The following is a 26330-nucleotide window of genomic DNA, read 5'->3' on the forward strand; positions in this document are numbered from 1 at the left end:
AGTGGAGGAGAGAGCTGGGTATCTATGATCATGCAGAGGTGCCGCATTTCCCAAGGCTCTTGCCCTCTGCTGTGGGGGAGGGGAGTGCGGGGTCTCTGGTGGCTGGCCACAGTGGAGGAGAGAGCTGGCTATCTATGATCATGCAGAGGTGCTGCATTTCTCAAGGCTCTTGCCCTCTGCTGTGGGGAGGGGGAGGGCGGTCTCTGGTGGCAGGCCACAGTGGAGGAGAGAGCTGGTTATCTATGATCATGCAGAGGTGCTGCATTTCCCAAGGCTCTTGCCCTCTGCTGGGGGGAGGGGGGTGTAGGGTCTCTGGTGGCAGGCCACAGTGGAGGAGAGAGCTGGGTATCTATGATCAGCAGAGGTGCTGCATTTCCCAAGGCTCCTGCCCTCTGCTGTGGCGGGTGGGGGGTGTAGGGCCTATGGTGGCAGACCACAGTGGAGGAGAGAGCTGGGTATCTATGATCATGCAGAGGTGCTGCATTTCCCAAGGCTCTTGCCCTCTGCTGTGGGGGGTGGAGGTGGGTGTAGGGTCTATGGTGGCAGGCCACAGTGGAGGAGAGAGGTGGGTATCTATGATCATGCAGAGGTGCCGCATTTCCCAAGGCTCTTGCCCTCTGCTGTGGGGGAGGGGAGTGCGGGGTCTCTGGTGGCAGGCCACAGTGGAGGAGAGAGCTGGGTATCTATGATCATGCAGAGGTGCCGCATTTCCCAATGCTCTTGCCCTCTGCTGTGGGGGAGGGGAGTGCGGGGTCTCTGGTGGCAGGCCACAGTGGAGAAGAGAGGTGGGTATCTATGATCATGCAGAGGTGCCGCATTTCCCAAGGCTCTTGCCCTCTGCTGTGGGGGAGGGGAGTGCGGGGTCTCTGGTGGCAGGCCACAGTGGAGGAGAGAGGTGGGTATCTATGATCATGCAGATGTGCTGCATTTCCCCAGGCTCTTGCCCTTTGCTGTGGGGGAGAGGGGGTGCGGGGTCTCTGGTTGCAGGCCACAGTGGAGGAGAGAGCTGGGTATCTATGATCATGCAGAGGTGCTGCATTTCCCAAGGCTCTCGCCGTCTGCTGTGGGGGGAGGGGGTGTGGGGTCTCTGGTAGCAGGCCACAGTGGAGGAGAGAGCTGGGTATCTATGATCATGCAGAGGTGCTGCATTTCCCAAGGCTCTTGCCCTCTGCTGTGGGGGGAGGGGGGTGTGGGGTCTCTGGTGGCAGGCCACAGTGGAGGAGAGAGCTGGGTATCTATGATCATGCAGAGGTGCCGCATTTCCCAAGGCTCTTGCCCTCTGCTGTGGGGGAGGGGAGTGCGGGGTCTCTGGTGGCTGGCCACAGTGGAGGAGAGAGCTGGCTATCTATGATCATGCAGAGGTGCTGCATTTCCCAAGGCTCTTGCCCTCTGCTGTGGGGAGGGGGAGGGCGGTCTCTGGTGGCAGGCCACAGTGGAGGAGAGAGCTGGTTATCTATGATCATGCAGAGGTGCTGCATTTCCCAAGGCTCTTGCCCTCTGCTGGGGGGAGGGGGGTGTAGGGTCTCTGGTGGCAGGCCACAGTGGAGGAGAGAGCTGGGTATCTATGATCAGCAGAGGTGCTGCATTTCCCAAGTCTCCTGCCCTCTGCTGTGGCGGGTGGGGGGTGTAGGGCCTATGGTGGCAGACCACAGTGGAGGAGAGAGCTGGGTATCTATGATCATGCAGAGGTGCTGCATTTCCCAAGGCTCTTGCCCTCTGCTGTGGGGGGTGGAGGTGGGTGTAGGGTCTATGGTGGCAGGCCACAGTGGAGGACAGAACTGGGTATCTATGATCATGCAGAGGTGCTGCATTTCCCATGGCTCTTGCCTTCTGCTGTGGGGGAGGGGGGTGTGGGGTCTCTGGTGGCAGGCCACAGTGGAGGAGAGAGTTGGGCATCTATGATCATGCAGAGGTGCTGCATTTCCCAAGGCTCTTGTCCTCTGCTGTGGGGATGGGGGTGTGGTGTCTCTGGTGGCAGGCCACAGTGGAGGAGAGAGCTGGGTATCTATAATCATGCAGAGGTGCTGCATTTCCCAAGGCTCCTGCCCTCTGCTGTGGCGGGTGGGGGTTGTAGGGCCTATGGTGGCAGACCACAGTGGAGGAGAGAGCTGGGTATCTATGATCATGCAGAGGTGCTGCATTTCCCAAGGCTCTTGCCCTCTGCTGTGGGGGAAGGGGGTGCGGGGTCTCTGGTTGCAGGCCACAGTGGAGGAGAGAGCTGGGTATCTATGATCATGCAGAGGTGCTGCATTTCCCAAGGCTATTGCCCTCTGCTGTGGGGGAGGGGAGTGCGGGGTCTCTGGTGGCAGGCCACAGTGGAGGAGAGAGCTGTGTATCTATGGTCATGCAGAGGTGCTGCATTTCCCAAGGCTCTTGCCCTCTGCTGTGGGGGGTGGAGGTGGGTTGTAGGGTCTATGGTGGCAGGCCACAGTGGAGGACAGGGCTGGGTATCTATGATCATGCAGAGGTGCTGCATTTCCCCAGGCTCTTGCCCTCTGCTGTGGGGGGAGGGGGTTGTGGGGTCTCTGGTGGCAGGCCACAGTGGAGGAGAGAGCTGGGTATCTATGATCATGCAGAGGTGCTGCATTTCCCAAGGCTCTCGCCGTCTGCTGTGGGGAGAGGGGGTGTGGGGTCTCTGGTGGCAGGCCACAGTGGAGGAGAGAGCTGGGTATCTATGATCATGCAGAGGTGCTGCATTTCCCAAGGCTCTTGCCTTCTGCTGTGGGGGGCGAGTGGTGTAGGGCCTATGGTGGCAGGCCACAGTGGAGGGGAGAGCTGGGTATCTATGATCATGCAGAGGGGCAGCATTTCCCAATTCTCTCGCCGTCTGCTGTGGGGGGAGGGCGTGTAGGGCCTCTAGTGGCAGGCCACAGTGGAGGGGAGAGCTGGGTATCTATGATCATGCAGAGGGGCTGCATTTCCCAAGGCTCCTGCCCTTTGCTGTGGCGGGTGGGGGGTGTAGGGCCTATGGTGGCAGACCACAGTGGAGGCGAGAGCTGGGTATCTATGATCATGCAGAGGTGCTGCATTTCCCAAGGCTCTTGCCCTCTGCTGTGGTGGGAGGGGGTATGGGGTCTCTGGTGGCAGGCCACAGTGGAGGAGAGAGCTGGGTATCTATGATCATGCAGAGGTGCTGCATTTCCCAAGGCTCTTGCCCTCTGCTGTGGGGATGGGGGTGTGGTGTCTCTGGTGGCAGGCCACAGTGGAGGAGAGAGCTGGGTATCTATAATCATGCAGAGGTGCTGCATTTCCCAAGGCTCCTGCCCTCTGCTGTGGCGGGTGGGGGTTGTAGGGCCTATGGTGGCAGACCACAGTGGAGGAGAGAGCTGGGTATCTATGATCATGCAGAGGTGCTGCATTTCCCAAGGCTCTTGCCCTCTGCTGTGGGGGAAGGGGGTGCGGGGTCTCTGGTTGCAGGCCACAGTGGAGGAGAGAGCTGGGTATCTATGATCATGCAGAGGTGCTGCATTTCCCAAGGCTATTGCCCTCTGCTGTGGGGGAGGGGAGTGCGGGGTCTCTGGTGGCAGGCCACAGTGGAGGAGAGAGCTGTGTATCTATGGTCATGCAGAGGTGCTGCATTTCCCAAGGCTCTTGCCCTCTGCTGTGGGGGGTGGAGGTGGGTTGTAGGGTCTATGGTGGCAGGCCACAGTGGAGGACAGGGCTGGGTATCTATGATCATGCAGAGGTGCTGCATTTCCCCAGGCTCTTGCCCTCTGCTGTGGGGGGAGGGGGTTGTGGGGTCTCTGGTGGCAGGCCACAGTGGAGGAGAGAGCTGGGTATCTATGATCATGCAGAGGTGCTGCATTTCCCAAGGCTCTCGCCGTCTGCTGTGGGGAGAGGGGGTGTGGGGTCTCTGGTGGCAGGCCACAGTGGAGGAGAGAGCTGGGTATCTATGATCATGCAGAGGTGCTGCATTTCCCAAGGCTCTTGCCTTCTGCTGTGGGGGGCGAGTGGTGTAGGGCCTATGGTGGCAGGCCACAGTGGAGGGGAGAGCTGGGTATCTATGATCATGCAGAGGGGCAGCATTTCCCAATTCTCTCGCCGTCTGCTGTGGGGGGAGGGCGTGTAGGGCCTCTAGTGGCAGGCCACAGTGGAGGGGAGAGCTGGGTATCTATGATCATGCAGAGGGGCTGCATTTCCCAAGGCTCCTGCCCTTTGCTGTGGCGGGTGGGGGGTGTAGGGCCTATGGTGGCAGACCACAGTGGAGGCGAGAGCTGGGTATCTATGATCATGCAGAGGTGCTGCATTTCCCAAGGCTCTTGCCCTCTGCTGTGGTGGGAGGGGGTGTGGGGTCTCTGGTGGCAGGCCACAGTGGAGGAGAGAGCTGGGTATCTATGATCATGCAGAGGTGCTGCATTTCCCAAGGCTCTTGCCCTCTGCTGTGGGGGGTGGAGGTGGGTGTAGGGTCTATGGTGGCAGGCCACAGTGGAGGACAGAGATGGGTATCTATGATCATGCAGAGGTGCTGCATTTCCCCAGGCTCTTGCCCTCTGCTGTGGGGGGAGGGGGGTGTGGGGTCTCTGGTGGCAGGCCACAGTGGAGGAGAGAGCTGGGTATCTATGATCATGCAGAGGTGCTGCATTTCCCAAGGCTCTTGCCTTCTGCTGTGGGCGGCGAGTGGTGTTGGGCCTATGGTGGCAGGCCACAGTGGAGGGGAGAGCTGGGTATCTATGATCATGCAGAGGGGCAGCATTCCCAATTCTCTCGCCGTCTACTGTGGGGGGAGGGCGTGTAGGGCCTCTAGTGGCAGGCCACAGTGGAGGGGAGAGCTGGGTATCTATGATCATGCAGAGGGGCTGCATTTCCCAAGGCTCCTGCCCTTTGCTGTGGCGGGTGGGGGGTGTAGGGCCTATGGTGGCAGACCACAGTGGAGGAGAGAGCTGGGTATCTATGATCATGCAGAGGTGCTGCATTTCCCAAGGCTCTTGCCCTCTGCTGTGGTGGGAGGGGGTGTGGGGTCTCTGGTGGCAGGCCACAGTGGAGGAGAGAGCTGGGTATCTATGATCATGCAGAGGTGCTGCATTTCCCAAGGCTCTTGCCCTCTGCTTTGGGGGGTGGAGGTGGGTGTAGGGTCTATGGTGGCAGGCCACAGTGGAGGACAGAGATGGGTATCTATGATCATGCAGAGGTGCTGCATTTCCCAAGGCTCTTCCCCTCTGCTGTGGGGGAAGGGGGTGTGGGGTCTCTGGTGGCAGGCCACAGTGGAGGAGAGAGCTGGGTATCTATGATCATGCAGAGGTGCTGCATTTCCCAAGGCTCTTGTCCTCTGCTGTGGGGGGAGGGGTGGTGTGGGGTCTCTGGTGGCAGGCCACAGTGGAGGGGAGAGCTGGGTATCTATGATCATGCAGAGGTGCTGCATTTCCCAAGGCTCTTGCCTTCTGCTGTGGGGCAGGGGGGTGTGAGGTCTCTGGTGGAAGGCCACAGTGGAGGGGAGAGCTGGGTATCTATGATCATGCAGAGGTGCTGCATTTCCCAAGGCTATTGCCCTCTGCTGTGGGGGAGGGGGGTGTGGAGTCTCTGGTGGCAGGCCGCTGTGGAGGGGAGAGCTGGGTATCTATGATCATGCAGAGGTGCTGCATTTCCCAAGGCTCTTGCCCTCTGCTGTGGGGGAAGGGGGTGCAGGGTCTCTGGTTGCAGGCCACAGTGGAGGAGAGGGCTGGGTATCTATGATCATGCAGAGGTGCTGCATTTCCCAAGGCTCTTGCCCTCTGCTGTGGGTGAGGGGAGTGCCGGGGCTCTGGTGGCTGGCCACAGTGGAGGAGAGAGCTGGGTATCTATGATCATGCAGAGGTGCTGCATTTCCCAAGGCTCTTGCCCTCTGCTGTGGGGGGGCGGTCTCTGGTGGCAGGCCACAGTGGAGGAGAGAGCTGGGTATCTATGATCATGCAGAGGTGCTGCATTTCCCAAGGCTCTTACCCTCTGCTGTGGAGGGATGGGGGGTGTGGGGTCTCTGGTGGCAGGCCACAGTGGAGGAGAGCTGGGTATCGATGATCATGCAGAGGTGCTGCATTTCCCAAGGCTCTTGCCCTCTGCTGTGGGGGGAGGGGAGCGTAGGGCCTTTGGTGGCAGGCCACAGTGGAGGAGAGAGCTGGGTATCTATGATCATGCAGAGGTGCTGCATTTCCCAAGTTTCTTACACTCTGCTGTGGAGGGATGGGGGGGGTGTGGGGTCTCTGGTTGCAGGCCACAGTGGAGGAGAGAGCTGGGTATCTATGATCATGCAGAGGTGCTGCATTTCCCAAGGCTCTTACCCTCTGCTGTGGGGGAAGGGGGTGCGGGGTCTCTGGTTGCAAGCCACAGTGGAGGAGAGAGCTGGGTATCTATGATCATGCAGAGGTGCTGCATTTCCCAAGGCTATTGCCCTCTGCTGTGGGGGGAGGAGGTGTGGGGTCTCTGGTGGCAGACCACAGTGGAGGAGAGAGCTGGGTATCTATGATCACGCAGAGTTGCTGCATTTCCCAATGCTCGTGCCCTCTGCTGTGGGGGGATCGGGTGTGGGGTCTCTGGTGGCAGGCCACGGTGGAGGAGAGAGCTGGGTATCTATGATCATGCAGAGGTGCTGCATTTCCCAAGGCTCTTGCCCTCTGCTGTGAGGGGCCGGGGGGTGTAGGGCCTCTAGTGGCAGGCCACAGTGGAGGGGAGAGCTGGGTATCTATGATCATGCAGAGGTGCTGCATTTCCCAAGGCTCTCGCCGTCTGCTGTGGGGGGAGGGGGTGTGGGGTCTCTGGTTGCAGGCCACAGTGGAGGAGAGAGCGTGGTATCTATGATCATGCAGAGGTGCTGCATTTCCCAAGGCTCTTGCCCTCTGCTGTGGGGAAAGGGGGTGCGGGGTCTCTGGTTGCAGGCCACAGTGGAGGAGAGAGCTGGGTATCTATGATCATGCAGAGGTGCTGCATTTCCCAAGGCTCTTGCCCTCTGCTGTGGGGGAGGGGAGTGTGGGGTCTCTGGTGGCAGGCCACAGTGGAGGAGAGAGCTGGGTATCTATGATCATGCAGAGGTGCTGCATTTCCCAAGGCTCTTGCCCTCTGCTTTGGGGGTGGAGGTGGGTGTAGGGTCTATGGTGGCAGGCCACAGTGGAGGACAGGGCTGGGTATCTATGATCATGCAGAGGTGCTGCATTTCCCCAGGCTCTTGCCCTCTGCTGTGGGGGATGGGGGGTGGGGGGGTCTCTGGTGGCAGGCCACAGTGGAGGAGAGAGCTGGGTATCTATGATCATGCAGAGGTGCTGCATTTCCCAAGGCTCCTGCCCTCTGCTGTGGCGGGTGGGGAGTGTCGGGCCTATGATGGCAGACCACAGTGGAGGAGAGAGCTGGGTATCTATGATCATGCAGAGGTGCTGCATTTCCCAAGGCTCTTGCCCTCTGCTGTGGGGGAAGGGGGTGCGGGGTCTCTGGTTGCAAGCCACAGTGGAGGAGAGAGCTGGGTATCTATGATCATGCAGAGGTGCTGCATTTCCCAAGGCTCTTGCCCTCTGCTGTGGGGGGGGGGTCTCTGGTGGCAGGCCACAGTGGAGGAGAGAGCTGGGTATCTATGATCATGCAGAGGTGCTGCATTTCCCAAGGCTCTTACCCTCTGCTGGAGGGAGGGGGGTGTAGGGTCTCTGGTGGCAGGCCACAGTGGAGGAGAGAGCTGGGTATCTATGATCATGCAGAGGTGCTGCATTTCCCAAGGCTCTTGCCCTCTGCTGTGCGGGGAGGGGGGTGTGGGGTCTTTGGTGGCAGGCCACAGTGGATGGGAGAGCTGGGTATCTATGATCATGCAGAGGTGTTGCAATTCCCAAGGCTCTTGCCCTGTGCTGTGGGGGAGGGGGTGTGGGGTCTCTGGTGGCAGGCCACAGTGGAGTGGAGAGCTGGGTATCTATGATCATGCAGAGGTGCTGCATTTCCCAAGGCTCCTGCCCTCTGCTGTGGGGGGAGGGGGTGTGGGGTCTCTGGTGGCAGGCCACAGTGGAGGGGAGAGCTGGGTATCTATGATCATGCAGAGGTGCTGCATTTCCCAAGGCTATTGCCCTCTGCTGTGGGGGGAGGAGGTGTGGGGTCTCTGGTGGCAGACCACAGTGGAGGAGAGAGCTGGGTATCTATGATCACGCAGAGTTGCTGCATTTCGCAATGCTCGTGCCCTCTGCTGTGGGGGGATCGGGTGTGGGGTCTCTGGTGGCAGGCCACAGTGGAGGAGAGAGCTGGGTATCTATGATCATGCAGAGGTGCTGCATTTCCCAAGGCTCTCGCCGTCTGCTGTGGGGGGAGGGGGTGTGGGGTCTCTGGTTGCAGGCCACAGTGGAGGAGAGAGCGTGGTATCTATGATCATGCAGAGGTGCTGCATTTCCCAAGGCTCTTGCCCTCTGTTGTGGGGATGGGGGTGTGGTGTCTCTGGTAGCAGGCCACAGTGGAGGAGAGAGTTGGGTATCTATGATCATGCAGAGGTGCTGCATTTCCCAAGGCTCTTGCCCTCTGCTGTGCGGGAAGGGGGTGTGGTGTCTCTGGTGGCAGGCCACAGTGGAGGAGAGAGCTGGGTATCTATGATCATGCAGAGGTGCTGCATTTCCCAAGGCTCTTGCCCTCTGCTGTGGGGGAGGGGAGTGCGGGGTCTCTGGTGGCAGGCCACAGTGGAGGAGAGAGCTGGGTATCTATGATCATGCAGAGGTGCCGCATTTCCCAAGGCTCTTGCCCTCTGCTGTGGGGGAGGGGAGTGCGGGGTCTCTGGTGGCAGGCCACAGTGGAGGAGAGAGGTGGGTATCTATGATCATGCAGAGGTGCCGCATTTCCCAAGGCTCTTGCCCTCTGCTGTGGGGGAGGGGAGTGCGGGGTCTCTGGTGGCAGGCCACAGTGGAGGAGAGAGCTGGGTATCTATGATCATGCAGATGTGCTGCATTTCCCCAGGCTCTTGCCCTTTGCTGTGGGGGAGAGGGGGTGCGGGGTCTCTGGTTGCAGGCCACAGTGGAGGAGAGAGCTGGGTATCTATGATCATGCAGAGGTGCCGCATTTCCCAAGGCTCTTGCCCTCTGCTGTGGGGGAGGGGAGTGCGGGGTCTCTGGTGGCAGGCCACAGTGGAGGAGAGAGGTGGGTATCTATGATCATGCAGAGGTGCCGCATTTCCCAAGGCTCTTGCCCTCTGCTGTGGGGGAGGGGAGTGCGGGGTCTCTGGTGGCAGGCCACAGTGGAGGAGAGAGGTGGGTATCTATGATCATGCAGAGGTGCCGCATTTCCCAAGGCTCTTGCCCTCTGCTGTGGGGGAGGGGAGTGCGGGGTCTTTGGTGGCAGGCCACAGTGGAGGAGAGAGGTGGGTATCTATGATCATGCAGAGGTGCTGCATTTCCCAAGGCTCTTGCCCTCTGCTGTGGGGGAAGGGGGTGCGGGGTCTCTGGTTGCAAGCCACAGTGGAGGAGAGAGCTGAGTATCTATGATCATGCAGAGGTGCTGCATTTCCCAAGGCTCTTGCCCTCTGCTGTGGGGGGGGGAGTCTCTGGTGGCAGGCCACAGTGGAGGAGAGAGCTGGGTATCTATGATCATGCAGAGGTGCTGCATTTCCCAAGGCTCTTGCCCTCTGCTGGGGGGAGGGGGGTGTAGGGTCTCTGGTGGCAGGCCACAGTGGAGGAGAGAGCTGGGTATCTATGATCATGCAGAGGTGCTGCATTTCCCAAGGCTCTTGCCCTCTGCTGTGGGGGGAGGGGGGTGTGGGGTCTTTGGTGGCAGGCCACAGTGGATGGGAGAGCTGGGTATCTATGATCATGCAGAGGTGTTGCAATTCCCAAGGCTCTTGCCCTGTGCTGTGGGGGAGGGGGTGTGGGGTCTCTGGTGGCAGGCCACAGTGGAGTGGAGAGCTGGGTATCTATGATCATGCAGAGGTGCTGCATTTCCCAAGGCTCCTGCCCTCTGCTGTGGGGGGAGGGGGGTGTGGGGTCTCTGGTGGCAGGCCACAGTGGAGGAGAGAGCTGGATATCTATGATCATGCAGAGGTGCTGCATTTCCCGTGGCTCTTGCCTTCTGCTGTGGGGGAGGGGGGTGTGGGGTCTCTGGTGACAGGCCACAGTGGAGGGGAGAGCTGGGTATCTATGATCATGCAGAGGTGCTGCATTTCCCAAGGCTATTGCCCTCTGCTGTGGGGGGAGGAGGTGTGGGGTCTCTGGTGGCAGACCACAGTGGAGGAGAGAGCTGGGTATCTATGATCACGCAGAGTTGCTGCATTTCGCAATGCTCGTGCCCTCTGCTGTGGGGGGATCGGGTGTGGGGTCTCTGGTGGCAGGCCACAGTGGAGGAGAGAGCTGGGTATCTATGATCATGCAGAGGTGCTGCATTTCCCAAGGCTCTCGCCGTCTGCTGTGGGGGGAGGGGGTGTGGGGTCTCTGGTTGCAGGCCACAGTGGAGGAGAGAGCGTGGTATCTATGATCATGCAGAGGTGCTGCATTTCCCAAGGCTCTTGCCCTCTGTTGTGGGGATGGGGGTGTGGTGTCTCTGGTAGCAGGCCACAGTGGAGGAGAGAGTTGGGTATCTATGATCATGCAGAGGTGCTGCATTTCCCAAGGCTCTTGCCCTCTGCTGTGCGGGAAGGGGGTGTGGTGTCTCTGGTGGCAGGCCACAGTGGAGGAGAGAGCTGGGTATCTATGATCATGCAGAGGTGCCGCATTTCCCAAGGCTCTTGCCCTCTGCTGTGGGGGAGGGGAGTGCGGGGTCTCTGGTGGCAGGCCACAGTGGAGGAGAGAGGTGGGTATCTATGATCATGCAGAGGTGCCGCATTTCCCAAGGCTCTTGCCCTCTGCTGTGGGGGAGGGGAGTGCGGGGTCTCTGCTGGCAGGCCACAGTGGAGGAGAGAGCTGGGTATCTATGATCATGCAGATGTGCTGCATTTCCCCAGGCTCTTGCCCTTTGCTGTGGGGGAGAGGGGGTGCGGGGTCTCTGGTTGCAGGCCACAGTGGAGGAGAGAGCTGGGTATCTATGATCATGCAGAGGTGCCGCATTTCCCAAGGCTCTTGCCCTCTGCTGTGGGGGAGGGGTGTGCGGGGTCTCTGGTGGCAGGCCACAGTGGAGGAGAGAGGTGGATATCTATGATCATGCAGAGGTGCCGCATTTCCCAAGGCTCTTGCCCTCTGCTGTGGGGGAGGGGAGTGCGGGGTCTCTGGTGGCAGGCCACAGTGGAGGAGAGAGCGTGGTATCTATGATCATGCAGAGGTGCCGCATTTCCCAAGGCTCTTGCCCTCTGCTGTGGGGGAGGGGAGTGCGGGGTCTCTGGTGGCAGGCCACAGTGGAGGAGAGAGGTGGGTATCTATGATCATGCAGAGGTGCCGCATTTCCCAAGGCTCTTGCCCTCTGCTGTGGGGGAGGGGAGTGCGGGGTCTCTGGTGGCAGACCACAGTGGAGAAGAGAGGTGGGTATCTATGATCATGCAGAGGTGCCGCATTTCCCAAGGCTCTTGCCCTCTGCTGTGGGGGAGGGGAGTGCGGGGTCTCTGGTGGCAGGCCACAGTGGAGGAGAGAGGTGGGTATCTATGATCATGCAGATGTGCTGCATTTCCCCAGGCTCTTGCCCTTTGCTGTGGGGGAGAGGGGGTGCGGGGTCTCTGGTTGCAACCCACAGTGGAGGAGAGAGCTGGGTATCTATGATCATGCAGAGGTGCTGCATTTCCCAAGGCTCTCGCCGTCTGCTGTGGGGGGAGGGGGTGTGGGGTCTCTGGTAGCAGGCCACAGTGGAGGAGAGAGCTGGGTATCTATGATCATGCAGAGGTGCTGCATTTCCCAAGGCTCTTGCCCTCTGCTGTGGGGGGAGGGGGGTGTGGGGTCTCTGGTGGCAGGCCACAGTGGAGGAGAGAGCTGGGTATCTATGATCATGCAGAGGTGCTGCATTTCCCAAGGCTTTTGCCCTCTGCTGTGGGGAGGGGGAGGGCGGTCTCTGGTGGCAGGCCACAGTGGAGGAGAGAGCTGGTTATCTATGATCATGCAGAGGTGCTGCATTTCCCAAGGCTCTTGCCCTCTGCTGGGGGGAGGGGGGTGTAGGGTCTCTGGTGGCAGGCCACAGTGGAGGAGAGAGCTGGGTATCTATGATCAGCAGAGGTGCTGCATTTCCCAAGGCTCCTGCCCTCTGCTGTGGCGGGTGGGGGGTGTAGGGCCTATGGTGGCAGACCACAGTGGAGGAGAGAGCTGGGTATCTATGATCATGCAGAGGTGCTGCATTTCCCAAGGCTCTTGCCCTCTGCTGTGGGGGGTGGAGGTGGGTGTAGGGCCTATGGTGGCAGGCAACAGTGGAGGACAGAACTGGGTATCTATGATCATGCAGAGGTGCTGCATTTCCCATGGCTCTTGCCTTCTGCTGTGGGGGAGGGGGGTGTGGGGTCTCTGGTGGCAGGCCACAGTGGAGGAGAGAGTTGGGTATCTATGATCATGCAGAGGTGCTGCATTTCCCAAGGCTCTTGCCCTCTGCTGTGGGGATGGGGGTGTGGTGTCTCTGGTGGCAGGCCACAGTGGAGGAGAGAGCTGGGTATCTATGATCATGCAGAGGTGCTGCATTTCCCAAGGCTCCTGCCCTCTGCTGTGGGGGAAGGGGGTGCGGGGTCTCTGGTTGCAGGCCAGAGTGGAGGAGAGAGCTGGGTATCTATGATCATGCAGAGGTGCTGCATTTCCCAAGGCTATTGCCCTCTGCTGTGGGGGAGGGGAGTGCGGGGTCTCTGGTGGCAGGCCACAGTGGAGGAGAGAGCTGTGTATCTATGATCATGCAGAGGTGCTGCATTTCCCAAGGCTCTTGCCCTCTGCTGTGGGGGGTGGAGGTGGGTGTAGGGTCTATGGTGGCAGGCCACAGTGGAGGACAGGGCTGGGTATCTATGATCATGCAGAGGTGCTGCATTTCCCCAGGCTCTTGCCCTCTGCTGTGGGGGGAGGGGATTGTGGGGTCTCTGGTGGCAGGCCACAGTGGAGGAGAGAGCTGGGTATCTATGATCATGCAGAGGTGCTGCATTTCCCAAGGCTCTCGCCGTCTGCTGTGGGGAGAGGGGGTGTGGGGTCTCTGGTGGCAGGCCACAGTGGAGGAGAGAGCTGGGTATCTATGATCATGCAGAGGTGCTGCATTTCCCAAGGCTCTTGCCTTCTGCTGTGGGGGGCGAGTGGTGTATGGCCTATGGTGGCAGGCCACAGTGGAAGGGAGAGCTGGGAATCTATGATCATGCAGAGGGGCAGCATTTCCCAATTCTCTCGCCGTCTGCTGTGGGGGGAGGGCGTGTAGGGCCTCTAGTGGCAGGCCACAGTGGAGGGGAGAGCTGGGTATCTATGATCATGCAGAGGGGCTGCATTTCCCAAGGCTCCTGCCCTTTGCTGTGGCGGGTGGGGGGTGTAGGGGCTATGGTGGCAGACCACAGTGGAGGAGAGAGCTGGGTATCTATGATCATGCAGAGGTGCTGCATTTCCCAAGGCTCTTGCCCTCTGCTGTGGTGGGAGGGGGTGTGGGGTCTCTGGTGGCAGGCCACAGTGGAGGAGAGAGCTGGGTATCTATGATCATGCAGAGGTGCTGCATTTCCCAAGGCTCTTGCCCTCTGCTGTGGGGGGTGGAGGTGGGTGTAGGGTCTATGGTGGCAGGCCACAGTGGAGGACAGAGATGGGTATCTATGATCATGCAGAGGTGCTGCATTTCCCCAGGCTCTTGCCTTCTGCTGTGGGCGGCGAGTGGTGTTGGGCCTATGGTGGCAGGCCACAGTGGAGGGGAGAGCTGGGTATCTATGATCATGCAGAGGGGCAGCATTCCCAATTCTCTCGCCGTCTGCTGTGGGGGGAGGGCGTGTAGGGCCTCTAGTGGCAGGCCACAGTGGAGGGGAGAGCTGGGTATCTATGATCATGCAGAGGGGCTGCATTTTCCAAGGCTCCTGCCCTTTGCTGTGGCGGGTGGGGGGTGTAGGGCCTATGGTGGCAGACCACAGTGGAGGAGAGAGCTGGGTATCTATGATCATGCAGAGGTGCTGCATTTCCCAAGTCTATTGCCCTCTGCTGTGGGGGGAGGAGGTGTGGGGTCTGGTGGCAGACCACAGTGGAGGAGAGAGCTGGGTATCTATGATCACGCAGAGTTGCTGCATTTCGCAATGCTCGTGCCCTCTGCTGTGGGGGGATCGGGTGTGGGGTCTCTGGTGGCAGGCCACAGTGGAGGAGAGAGCTGGGTATCTATGATCATGCAGAGGTGCTGCATTTCCCAAGGCTCTCGCCGTCTGCTGTGGGGGGAGGGGGTGTGGGGTCTCTGGTTGCAGGCCACAGTGGAGGAGAGAGCGTGGTATCTATGATCATGCAGAGGTGCTGCATTTCCCAAGGCTCTTGCCCTCTGTTGTGGGGATGGGGGTGTGGTGTCTCTGGTAGCAGGCCACAGTGGAGGAGAGAGTTGGGTATCTATGATCATGCAGAGGTGCTGCATTTCCCAAGGCTCTTGCCCTCTGCTGTGCGGGAAGGGGGTGTGGTGTCTCTGGTGGCAGGCCACAGTGGAGGAGAGAGCTGGGTATCTATGATCATGCAGAGGTGCCGCATTTCCCAAGGCTCTTGCCCTCTGCTGTGGGGGAGGGGAGTGCGGGGTCTCTGGTGGCAGGCCACAGTGGAGGAGAGAGGTGGGTATCTATGATCATGCAGAGGTGCCGCATTTCCCAAGGCTCTTGCCCTCTGCTGTGGGGGAGGGGAGTGCGGGGTCTCTGGTGGCAGGCCACAGTGGAGGAGAGAGCTGGGTATCTATGATCATGCAGATGTGCTGCATTTCCCCAGGCTCTTGCCCTTTGCTGTGGGGGAGAGGGGGTGCGGGGTCTCTGGTTGCAGGCCACAGTGGAGGAGAGAGCTGGGTATCTATGATCATGCAGAGGTGCCGCATTTCCCAAGGCTCTTGCCCTCTGCTGTGGGGGAGGGGAGTGCGGGGTCTCTGGTGGCAGGCCACAGTGGAGGAGAGAGGTGGGTATCTATGATCATGCAGAGGTGCCGCATTTCCCAAGGCTCTTGCCCTCTGCTGTGGGGGAGGGGAGTGCGGGGTCTCTGGTGGCAGGCCACAGTGGAGGAGAGAGCGTGGTATCTATGATCATGCAGAGGTGCCGCATTTCCCAAGGCTCTTGCCCTCTGCTGTGGGGGAGGGGAGTGCGGGGTCTCTGGTGGCAGGCCACAGTGGAGGAGAGAGCTGGGTATCTATGATCATGCAGAGGTGCCGCATTTCCCAAGGCTCTTGCCCTCTACTGTGGGGGAGGGGAGTGCGGGGTCTCTGGTGGCAGACCACAGTGGAGAAGAGAGGTGGGTATCTATGATCATGCAGAGGTGCCGCATTTTCCAAGGCTCTTGCCCTCTGCTGTGGGGGAGGGGAGTGCGGGGTCTCTGGTGGCAGGCCACAGTGGAGGAGAGAGGTGGGTATCTATGATCATGCAGATGTGCTGCATTTCCCCAGGCTCTTGCCCTTTGCTGTGGGGGAGAGGGGGTGCGGGGTCTCTGGTTGCAACCCACAGTGGAGGAGAGAGCTGGGTATCTATGATCATGCAGAGGTGCTGCATTTCCCAAGGCTCTCGCCGTCTGCTGTGGGGGGAGGGGGTGTGGGGTCTCTGGTAGCAGGCCACAGTGGAGGAGAGAGCTGGGTATCTATGATCATGCAGAGGTGCTGCATTTCCCAAGGCTCAGGCCCTCTGCTGTGGGGGGAGGGGGGTGTGGGGTCTCTGGTGGCAGGCCACAGTGGAGGAGAGAGCTGGGTATCTATGATCATGCAGAGGTGCTGCATTTCCCAAGGCTCTTGCCCTCTGCTGTGGGGAGGGGGAGGGCGGTCTCTGGTGGCAGGCCACAGTGGAGGAGAGAGCTGGTTATCTATGATCATGCAGAGGTGCTGCATTTCCCAAGGCACTTGCCCTCTGCTGGGGGGAGGGGGGTGTAGGGTCTCTGGTGGCAGGCCACAGTGGAGGAGAGAGCTGGGTATCTATGATCAGCAGAGGTGCTGCATTTCCCAAGGCTCCTGCCCTCTGCTGTGGCGGGTGGGGGGTGTAGGGCCTATGGTGGCAGACCACAGTGGAGGAGAGAGCTGGGTATCTACGATCATGCAGAGGTGCTGCATTTCCCAAGGCTCTTGCCCTCTGCTGTGGGGGGTGGAGGTGGGTGTAGGGTCTATGGTGGCAGGCAACAGTGGAGGACAGAACTGGGTATCTATGATCATGCAGAGGTGCTGCATTTCCCATGGCTCTTGCCTTCTGCTGTGGGGGAGGGGGGTGTGGGGTCTCTGGTGGCAGGCCACAGTGGAGGAGAGAGTTGGGTATCTATGATCATGCAGAGGTGCTGCATTTCCCAAGGCTCTTGCCCTCTGCTGTGGGGATGGGGGTGTGGTGTCTCTGGTGGCAGGCCACAGTGGAGGAGAGAGCTGGGTATCTATGATCATGCAGAGGTGCTGCATTTCCCAAGGCTCCTGCCCTCTGCTGTGGGGGAAGGGGGTGCGGGGTCTCTGGTTGCAGGCCACAGTGGAGGAGAGAGCTGGGTATCTATGATCATGCAGAGGTGCTGCATTTCCCAAGGCTATTGCCCTCTGCTGTGGGGGAGGGGAGTGCGGGGTCTCTGGTGGCAGGCCACAGTGGAGGAGAGAGCTGTGTATCTATGATCATGCAGAGGTGCTGCATTTCCCAAGTCTCTTGCCCTCTGCTGTGGGGGGTGGAGGTGGGTGTAGGGTCTATGGTGGCAGGCCACAGTGGAGGACAGGGCTGGGTATCTATGATCATGCAGAGGTGCTGCATTTCCCCAGGCTCTTGCCCTCTGCTGTGGGGGGAGGGGATTGTGGGGTCTCTGGTGGCAGGCCACAGTGGAGGAGAGAGCTGGGTATCTATGATCATGCAGAGGTGCTGCATTTCCCAAGGCTCTCGCCGTCTGCTGTGGGGAGAGGGGGTGTGGGGTCTCTGGTGGCAGGCCACAGTGGAGGAGAGAGCTGGGTATCTATGATCATGCAGAGGTGCTGCATTTCCCAAGGCTCTTGCCTTCTGCTGTGGGGGGCGAGTGGTGTAGGGCCTATGGTGGCAGGCCACAGTGGAGGGGAGAGCTGGGTCTCTATGATCATGCAGAGGGGCAGCATTTCCCAATTCTCTCGCCGTCTGCTGTGGGGGGAGGGCGTGTAGGGCCTCTAGTGGCAGGCCACAGTGGAGGGGAGAGCTGGGTATCTATGATCATGCAGAGGGGCTGCATTTCCCAAGGCTCCTGCCCTTTGCTGTGGCGGGTGGGGGGTGTAGGGGCTACGGTGGCAGACCACAGTGGAGGAGAGAGCTGGGTATCTATGATCATGCAGAGGTGCTGCATTTCCCAAGGCTCTTGCCCTCTGCTGTGGGGGGTGGAGGTGGGTGTAGGGTCTATGGTGGCAGGCCACAGTGGAGGACAGAGATGGGTATCTATGATCATGCAGAGGTGCTGCATTTCCCCAGGCTCTTGCCCTCTGCTGTGGGGGGAGGGAGGTGTGGGGTCTCTGGTGGCAGGCCACAGTGGAGGAGAGAGCTGGGTATCTATGATCATGCAGAGGTGCTGCATTTCCCAAGGCTCTTGCCTTCTGCTGTGGGCGGCGAGTGGTGTTGGGCCTATGGTGGCAGGCCACAGTGGAGGGGAGAGCTGGGTATCTATGATCATGCAGAGGGGCAGCATTCCCAATTCTCTCGCCGTCTGCTGTGGGGGGAGGGCGTGTAGGGCCTCTAGTGGCAGGCCACAGTGGAGGGGAGAGCTGGGTATCTATGATCATGCAGAGTGGCTGCATTTTCCAAGGCTCCTGCCCTTTGCTGTGGCGGGTGGGGGGTGTAGGGCCTATGGTGGCAGACCACAGTGGAGGAGAGAGCTGGGTATCTATGATCATGCAGAGGTGCTGCATTTCCCAAGGCTCTTGCCCTCTGCTGTGGGGGGTGGAGGTGGGTGTAGGGTCTATGGTGGCAGGCCACAGTGGAGGACGGAGATGGGTATCTATGATCATGCAGAGGTGCTGCATTTCCCCAGGCTCTTGCCCTCTGCTGTGGGGGGAGGGGGGTGTGGGGTCTCTGGTGGCAGGCCACAGTGGAGGAGAGAGCTGGGTATCTATGATCATGCAGAGGTGCTGCATTTCCCAAGGCTCTTGCCCTCTGCTGTGGGGGGTGGAGGTGGGTGTAGGGTCTATGGTGGCAGGCCACAGTGGAGGACAGAGATGGGTATCTATGATCATGCAGAGGTGCTGCATTTCCCCAGGCTCCTGCCCTCTGCTGTGGTGGGTGGGGGGTGTAGGGCCTATGGTGGCAGGCCACAGTGGAGGAGAGAGCTGGGTATCTATGATCATGCAGAGGTGCAGCATTTCCCAAGGCTCTTGCCCTCTGCTGTGGGGGGAGGGGGTGTGGGGTCTCTGGTGGCAGGCCACAGTCGAGGAGAGAGCTGGGTATCTATGATCATGCAGAGGTGCTGCATTCCCCAAGGCTCTTGCCCTCTGCTGTGGGGGGAGGTGGTGTGGGGTCTCTGGTGGCAGGCCACAGTGGAGGAGAGAGCTGGGTATCTATGATCATGCAGAGGTGCTGCATTTCCCAAGGCTCTTGTCCTCTGCTGTGGGGGGAGGGGTGGTGTTGGGTCTCTGGTGGCAGGCCACAGTGGAGGGGAGAGCTGGGTATCTATGATCATGCAGAGGTGCTGCATTTCCCAAGGCTCTTGCCTTCTGCTGTGGGGGAGGGGGGTGTGGGGTCTCTGGTGGCAGGCCACAGTGGAGGGGAGAGCTGGGTATCTATGATCATGCAGAGGTGCTGCATTTCCCAAGGCTATTGACCTCTGCTGTGGGGGAGGGGGGTGTGGAGTCTCTGGTGGCAGGCCGCAGTGGAGGGGAGAGCTGGGTATCTATGATCATGCATAGGTGCTGCATTTCCCAAGGCTCTTGCCCTCTGCTGTGGGGGAAGGGGGTGCGGGGTCTCTGGTTGCAGGCCACAGTGGAGGAGAGAGCTGGGTATCTATGATCATGCAGAGGTGCTGCATTTCCCAAGGCTCTTGCCCTCTGCTGTGGGTGAGGGGAGTGCCGGGTCTCTGGTGGCTGGCCACAGTGGAGGAGAGAGCTGGGTATCTTTGATCATGCAGAGGTGCTGCATTTCCCAAGGCTCTTGCCCTCTGCTGTGGGGGGGGGGGTCTCTGGTGGCAGGCCACAGTGGAGGAGAGAGCTGGGTATCTATGATCATGCAGAGGTGCTTAATTTCCCAAGGCTCTTGCCCTCTGCTGTGGGGGGAGGGGGGCGTAGGGCCTTTGGTGGCAGGCCACAGTGAAGGAGAGAGCTGGGTATCTATGATCATGCAGAGGTGCTGCATTTCCCAAGGTTCTTACACTCTGCTGTGGAGGGATGGGGGGGTGTGGGGTCTCTGGTTGCAGGCCACAGTGGAGGAGAGAGCTGGGTATCTATGATCATACAGAGGTGCTGCATTTCCCAAGGCTCTTACCCTCTGCTGTGGAGGGATGGGGAGGTGTGGGGTCTCTGGTGGCAGGCCACAGTGGAGGAGAGATCTGGGTATCTATGATCATGCAGAGGTGCTGCATTTCCCAAGGCACTTGCCCTCTGCTGTGGGGGAGGGGGGTGTAGGGCCTCTGGTTGCAGGCCACAGTGGAGGGGAGAGCTGGGTATCTATGATCATGCAGAGGTGGTGCATTTCCCAAGGCTCTTGCCCTCTGCTGTGGGCGAGGGGGGTGTAGGGCCTCTGGTTGCAGGCCACAGTTTAGAAGAGAGCTGGGTATCTATGATCATGTAGAGGTGGTGCATTTCCCAAGGCACTTACCCTCTGCTGTATGGGGGAGGGGGGGTGTGGGGTCTCTGGTGGCAGGCCACAGGGGAGGAGAGAGATGGGTATCTATGATCATGCAGAGGTGGTGCATTTCCCAAGGCTCTTGCCCTCTGCTGTGGGTGGGGGGGGGTGTAGGGCATATGGTGGCAGGCCACAGTGGAGGAGAGAGCTGGGTATCTATGAGCATGCATAGGTGCTGCATTTCCCAAGGCTCTTGCCCTCTGCTGTGGGGGAGGGGGGTGTAGGGCCTCTGGTTGCAGGCCACAGTGGAGGAGAGAGCTGGGTATCTATGATCATGCAGAGGTGCTGCATTTCCCAAGGCTCTTGCCCTCTGCTGTGAGGGGGTGGGGGGTCTCTGGTGGCAGGCCACAGTGGAGGGGAGCGCTGGGTATCTATGATCATGCAGAGGTGCTGCATTTCCCAAGGCTGTTGTCCTCTTCTGTGGGGGAGGGTGCAGGGTCTATGGTGGCAGGCCACAGTGGAGGGGAGAGCTGGGTATCTATGATCATGAAGAGGTGCTGCATTTCCCAAGGCTCTTGCCCTCTGCTGTGGGGGAGGAAGCAGGGTCTATGGTGGCAGGCCACAGTGGAGGGGAGAGCTGGGTATCTATGATCATGCAGAGGTGCTGCATTTCCCCAGGCTCTTGCCCTTTGCCGTGGGGGGAGGGAGGTGTGGTGTCTCTTGTCGCAGGCCACAGGGGAGGAGAGAGCTGGGTATCTATGATCATGCAGAGGTGCTGCATTTCCCAAGGCTCTTACCCTCGGCTGTGGGGCGAGGGGGGTGTAGGGCCTCTGGTGGCAGGCCACAGTGGAGGGGAGAGCTGGGTATCTATGATCATGCAGAGGTGGTGCATTTCCCAAGGCTCTTGCCCTCTGCTGTGGGGGAGGAGGCAGGGTCTATGGAGGCAGGCCACAGTGGAGGGGAGAGCTGGGTATCTATGATCATGCAGAGGTGCTGCATTTCCCCAGGCTCTTGCCCTTTGCCGTGGGGTAGAGGGGATGTGGGGTCTCTGGTGGCAGGCCACAGTGGAGGAGAGAGCTGGGTATCGATGATCATGCAGAGGTGCTGCATTTCCCAAGGCTCCTGCCCTCTGCTGTGGGGGGAGGGGGGTGTGGTGTCTCTTGTGGCAGGCCACAGGGGAGGAGAGAGCTGGGTATCTATGATCATGCAGAGGTGCTGCATTTCCCAAGGCTCTTGCCCTCTGCTGTGGAGGGGGGGGCGGTCTTTGGTGGCAGGCCACAGTGGAGGAGAGAGCTGGGTATCTATGATCATGCAGCGGTGCTGCATTCCCCAAGGCTCTTGCCCTCTGCTGTGGGGGTGGGTGTAGGGTCTCTGGTGGCAGGCCACGGTGGAGGAGAGAGCTGGGTATCTATGATCACGCAGAGGTGCTGCATTTCCCAAGGCTCTTACCCTCTGCTGTGGGGTGTGGGGTCTCTGGTGGCAGACCACAGTGGAGGAGAGAGCTGGGTATCTATGATCATGCAGAGGTGCTGCATTTCCCAAGGCTCTTGCCCTCTGCTGTGGGGGGAGGGGGGTGTAGAGTTGTTGGTGGCAGGCCTGGGTGGAGGAGAAAGCTGGGTATCTATGATCATGCAGAGGTGCTGCATTTCCCAAGGCTCTTGCCCTCTGCTGTGGGGGGAGGGGGGTGTGGGGTCTCTGGTGGCAGGCCACAGTGGATGAGAGAGCTGGGTATCTATGCTCATGCAGAGGTACTGCATTTCCCATGGCTCTTGCCCTCTGCTGTGGGGATGGGGGTGTGGTGTCTCTGGTGGCAGGCCACAGTGGAGGAGAGAGCTGGGTATCTATGATCATGCAGAGGTGCTGCATTTCCCAAGGCTCCTGCCCTCTGCTGTGGCGGGTGGGGGTTGTAGGGCCTATGGTGGCAGACCACAGTGGAGGAGAGAGCTGGGTATCTAGGATCATGCAGAGGTGCTGCATTTCCCAAGGCTCTTGCCCTCTGCTGTGGGGGAAGGGGTGCGGGGTCTCTGGTTGCAGGCCACAGTGGAGGAGAGAGCTGGGTATCTATGATCATGCAAAGGTGCTGCATTTCCCAAGGCTCTTGCCCTCTGCTGTGGTGGGTGTAGGGTCTATGGTGGCAGGCCACAGTGGAGGACAGGGCTGGGTATCTATGATCATGCAGAGGTGCTGCATTTCCCCAGGCTCTTGCCCTCTGCTGTGGGGGGAAGGGGGTGTGGGGTCTCTGGTGGCAGGCCACAGTGGAGGAGAGAGCTGGGTATCTATGATCATGCAGAGGTGCTGCATTTCCCAAGGCTCTCGCCGTCTGCTGTGGGGGGGGGGGTGTGGGGTCTCTGGTGGCAGGCCACAGTGGAGGAGAGAGCTGGGTATCTATGATCATGCAGAGGTGCTGCATTTCCCAAGGCTCTTGCCTTCTGCTGTGGGGGCGAGTGGTGTAGGGCGTATGGTGGCAGGCCACAGTGGAGGGGAGAGCTGGGTATCTATGATCATGCAGAGGGGCAGCAATTCCCAATTCTCTCGCCGTCTGCTGTGGGGGGAGGGCGTGTAGGGCCTCGAGTGGCAGGCCACAGTGGAGGGGAGAGCTGGGTATCTATGATCATGCAGAGGGGCTGCATTTCCCAAGGCTCCTGCCCTCTGCTGTGGCGGGTGGGGGGTGTAGGGCCTATGGTGGCAGACCACAGTGGAGGAGAGTGCTGGGTATCTATGATCATGCAGAGGTGCTGCATTTCCCAAGGCTCTTGCCCTCTGCTGTGGTGGGAGGGGGTGTGGGGTCTCTGGTGGCAGGCCACAGTGGAGGAGAGAGCTGGGTATCTATGATCATGCAGAGGTGCTGCATTTCCCAAGGCTCTTGCCCTCTGCTGTGGGGGGTGGAGGTGGGTGTAGGGTCTATGGTGGCAGGCCACAGTGGAGGACAGAGCTGGGTATCTATGATCATGCAGAGGTGCTGCATTTCCCCAGGCTCTTGCCCTCTGCTGTGGGGGGAGGGCGGTGTGGGGTCTCTGGTGGCAGGCCACAGTGGAGGAGAGAGCTGGGTATCTATGATCATGCAGAGGTGCTGCATTTCCCAAGGCTCTTGCCTTCTGCTGTGGGGGGCGAGTGGTGTTGGGCCTATGGTGGCAGGCCACAGTGGAGGGGAGAGCTGGGTATCTATGATCATGCAGAGGGGCAGCATTCCCAATTCTCTCGCCGTCTGCTGTGGGGGGAGGGGTTGTAGGGCCTCTAGTGGCAGGCCACATTGGAGGGGAGAGCTGGGTATCTATGATCATGCAGAGGGGCTGCATTTCCCAAGGCTCCTGCCCTCTGCTGTGGCGGGTGGGGGGTGTAGGGCCTATGGTGGCATACCACAGTGGAGGAGAGAGCTGGGTATCTATGATCATGCAGAGGTGCTGCATTTCCCAAGGCTCTTGCCCTCTGCTGTGGGGGGAGGGGGTGTTGGGTCTCTGGTGGCAGGCCACAGTGGAGGAGAGAGCTGGGTATCTATGATCATGCAGAGGTGCTGCATTTCCCAAGGCTCTTGCCCTCTGCTGTGGGGGGAGGGGGTGTGGGGTCTCTGGTGGCAGGCCACAGAGGAGGAGACAGCTGGGTATCTATGATCATGCAGAGGTGCTGCATTTCCCAAGGCTCTTGTCCTCTGCTGTGGGGGGAGGGGTGGTGTGGGGTCTCTGGTGGCAGGCCACAGTGGAGGAGAGAGCTGGGTATCTATGATCATGCAGAGGTGCTGCATTTCCCAAGGCTCTTGCCTTCTGCTGTGGGGGGCGAGTGGTGTTGGGCCTATGGTGGCAGGCCACAGTGGAGGGGAGAGCTGGGTATCTATGATCATGCAGAGGGGCAGCATTCCCAATTCTCTCGCCGTCTGCTGTGGGGGGAGGGGTTGTAGGGCCTCTAGTGGCAGGCCACAGTGGAGGGGAGAGCTGGGTATCTATGATCATGCAGAGGGGCTGCATTTCCCAAGGCTCCTGCCCTCTGCTGTGGCGGGTGGGGGGTGTAGGGCCTATGGTGGCATACCACAGTGGAGGAGAGAGCTGGGTATCTATGATCATGCAGAGGTGCTGCATTTCCCAAGGCTCTTGCCCTCTGCTGTGGGGGGAGGGGGTGTGGGGTCTCTGGTGGCAGGCCACAGTGGAGGAGAGAGCTGGGTATCTATGATCATGCAGAGGTGCTGCATTTCCCAAGGCTCTTGCCCTCTGCTGTGGGGGGAGGGGGTGTGGGGTCTCTGGTGGCAGGCCACAGTGGAGGAGAGAGTTGGGTATCTATGATCATGCAGAGGTGCTGCATTTCCCAAGGTTCTTGTCCTCTGCTGTGGTGGGAGGGGTGGTGTGGGGTCTCTGGTGGCAGGCCACAGTGGTGGGGAGAGCTGGGTATCTATGATCATGCAGAGGTGCTGCATTTCCCAAGGCTCTTGCCTTCTGCTGTGGGGGAGGGGAGTGTGGGGTCTCTGGTGGCAGGCCACAGTGGAGGGGAGAGCTGGGTAGCTATGATCATGCAGAGGTGCTGCATTTCCCAAGGCTATTGCCCTCTGCTGTGGGGGAGGGGGGTGTGGAGTCTCTGGTGGCAGGCCGCAGTGGAGGGGAGAGCTGGGTATCTATGATCATGCAGAGGTGCTGCATTTCCCAAGGCTGTTGCCCTCTGCTGTGGGGGAAGGGGGTGCAGGGTCTCTGGTTGCAGGCCACAGTGGAGGAGAGGGCTGGGTATCTATGATCATGCAGAGGTGCTGCATTTCCCAAGGCTCTTGCCCTCTGCTGTGGGTGAGGGGAGTGCCGGGTCTCTGGTGGCTGGCCACAGAGGAGGAGAGAGCTGGGTATCTATGATCATGCAGAGGTGCTGCATTTCCCAAGGCTCTTGCCCTCTGCTGTGGGGGGCGGTCTCTGGTGGCAGGCCACAGTGGAGGAGAGAGCTAGGTATCTATGATCATGCAGAGGTGCTGCATTTCCCAAGGCTCTCACCCTCTGCTGTGGAGGGATGGGGGGTGTGGGGTCTCTGGTGGCAGGCCACAGTGGAGGAGAGCTGGGTATCGATGATCATGCAGAGGTGCTGCATTTCCCAAGGCTCTTGCCCTCTGCCGTGGGGGGAGGGGGGCGTAGGGCCTTTGGTGGCAGGCCACAGTGGAGGAGAGAGCTGGGTATCTATGATCATGCAGAGGTGCTGCATTTCCCAAGTTTCTTACACTCTGCTGTGGAGGGATGGGGGGTGTGGGGTCTCTGGTTGCAGGCCACAGTGGAGGAGAGAGCTGGGTATCTATGATCGTGCAGAGGTGCTGCATTTCCCAAGGCTCTTACCCTCTGCTGTGAAGGGATGGGGGGGTGTGGGGTCTCTGGTGGCAGGCCACAGTGGAGGAGAGAGCTGGGTATCTATGATCATGCAGAGGTGCTGCATTTCCCAAGGCACTTGCCCTCTGCTGTGGGGGAGGGGGGTGTAGGGCCTCTGGTTGCAGGCCACAGTGGAGGGGAGAGCTGGGTATCTATGATCATGCAGAAGTGGTGCATTTCCCAAGGCTCTTGGCCTCTGCTGTGGGCGAGGGGGGTGTAGGGCCTCTGGTTGCAGGCCACAGTGGAGGGGAGAGCTGGGTATCTATGATCATGCAGAGGTGGTGCATTTCCCAAGGCACTTACCCTCTGCTGTGGGGGGGAGGGGGGTGTGGGGTCTCTGGTTGCAGGCCACAGTGGAGGAGAGAGCTGGGTATCTATGATCATGCAGAGGTGCTGCCTTTCCCAAGGCTGTTGTCCTCTTCTGTGGGGGAGGGTGTAGGGTCTATGGTGGCAGGCCACAGTGGAGGGGAGAGCTGGGTATCTATGATCATGAAGAGGTGCTGCATTTCCCAAGGCTCTTGCCCTCTGATGTGGGGGAGGAGGCAGGGTCTATGGTGGCAGGCCACAGTGGAGGGGAGAGCTGGGTATCTATGATCATACAGAGGTGCTGCATTTCCCCAGGCTCTTGCCCTTTGCCGTGGGGGGAGGGGGTGTGGTGTCTCTGGTGGCAGGCCACAGGGGAGGAGAGAGCTGGGTATCTATGATCATGCAGAGGTGCTGCATTTCCCAAGGCTCCTGCCCTCTGCTGTGGGGGCAGGGGGGTGTGGTGTCTCTGGTGGCAGGCCACAGGGGAGGAGAGAGCTGGGTATCTATGATCATGCAGAGGTGCTGCATTTCCCAAGGCTCTTGCCCTCTGCTGTGGGGGGGGAGGGCGGTCTTTGGTGGCAGGCCACAGTGGAGGAGAGAGCTGGATATCTATGATCATGCAGCGGTGCTGCATTCCCCAAGGCTCTTGACCTATGCTGTGGGGGTGGGTGTAGGGTCTCTGGTGGCAGGCCACGGTGGAGGAGAGAGCTGGGTATCTATGATCATGCAGAGGTGCTGCATTTCCCAAGGCTCTTACCCTCTGCTGTGGGGTGTGGGGTCTCTGGTGGCAGACCACAGTGGAGGAGAGAGCTGGGTATCTATGATCATGCAGAGGTGCTGCATTTCCCAAGGCTCTTGCCCTCTGCTGTGGGGGGAGGGGGGTGTAGAGTCGTTGGTGGCAGGCCTGGGTGGAGGAGAGAGCTGGGTATCTATGATCATGCAGAGGTGCTGCATTTCCCAAGGCTCTTGCCCTCTGCTGTGGGGGGAGGGGGTGTGGGGTCTCTGGTGGCAGGCCACAGTGGAGGAGAGAGCTGGGT

Source organism: Ambystoma mexicanum, chromosome 13, assembly GCF_040938575.1.
Source record: "Ambystoma mexicanum isolate Mex_15411 chromosome 13, UKY_AmexF1_1, whole genome shotgun sequence".
Taxonomy (NCBI): Eukaryota; Metazoa; Chordata; class Amphibia; order Caudata; family Ambystomatidae; genus Ambystoma; species Ambystoma mexicanum.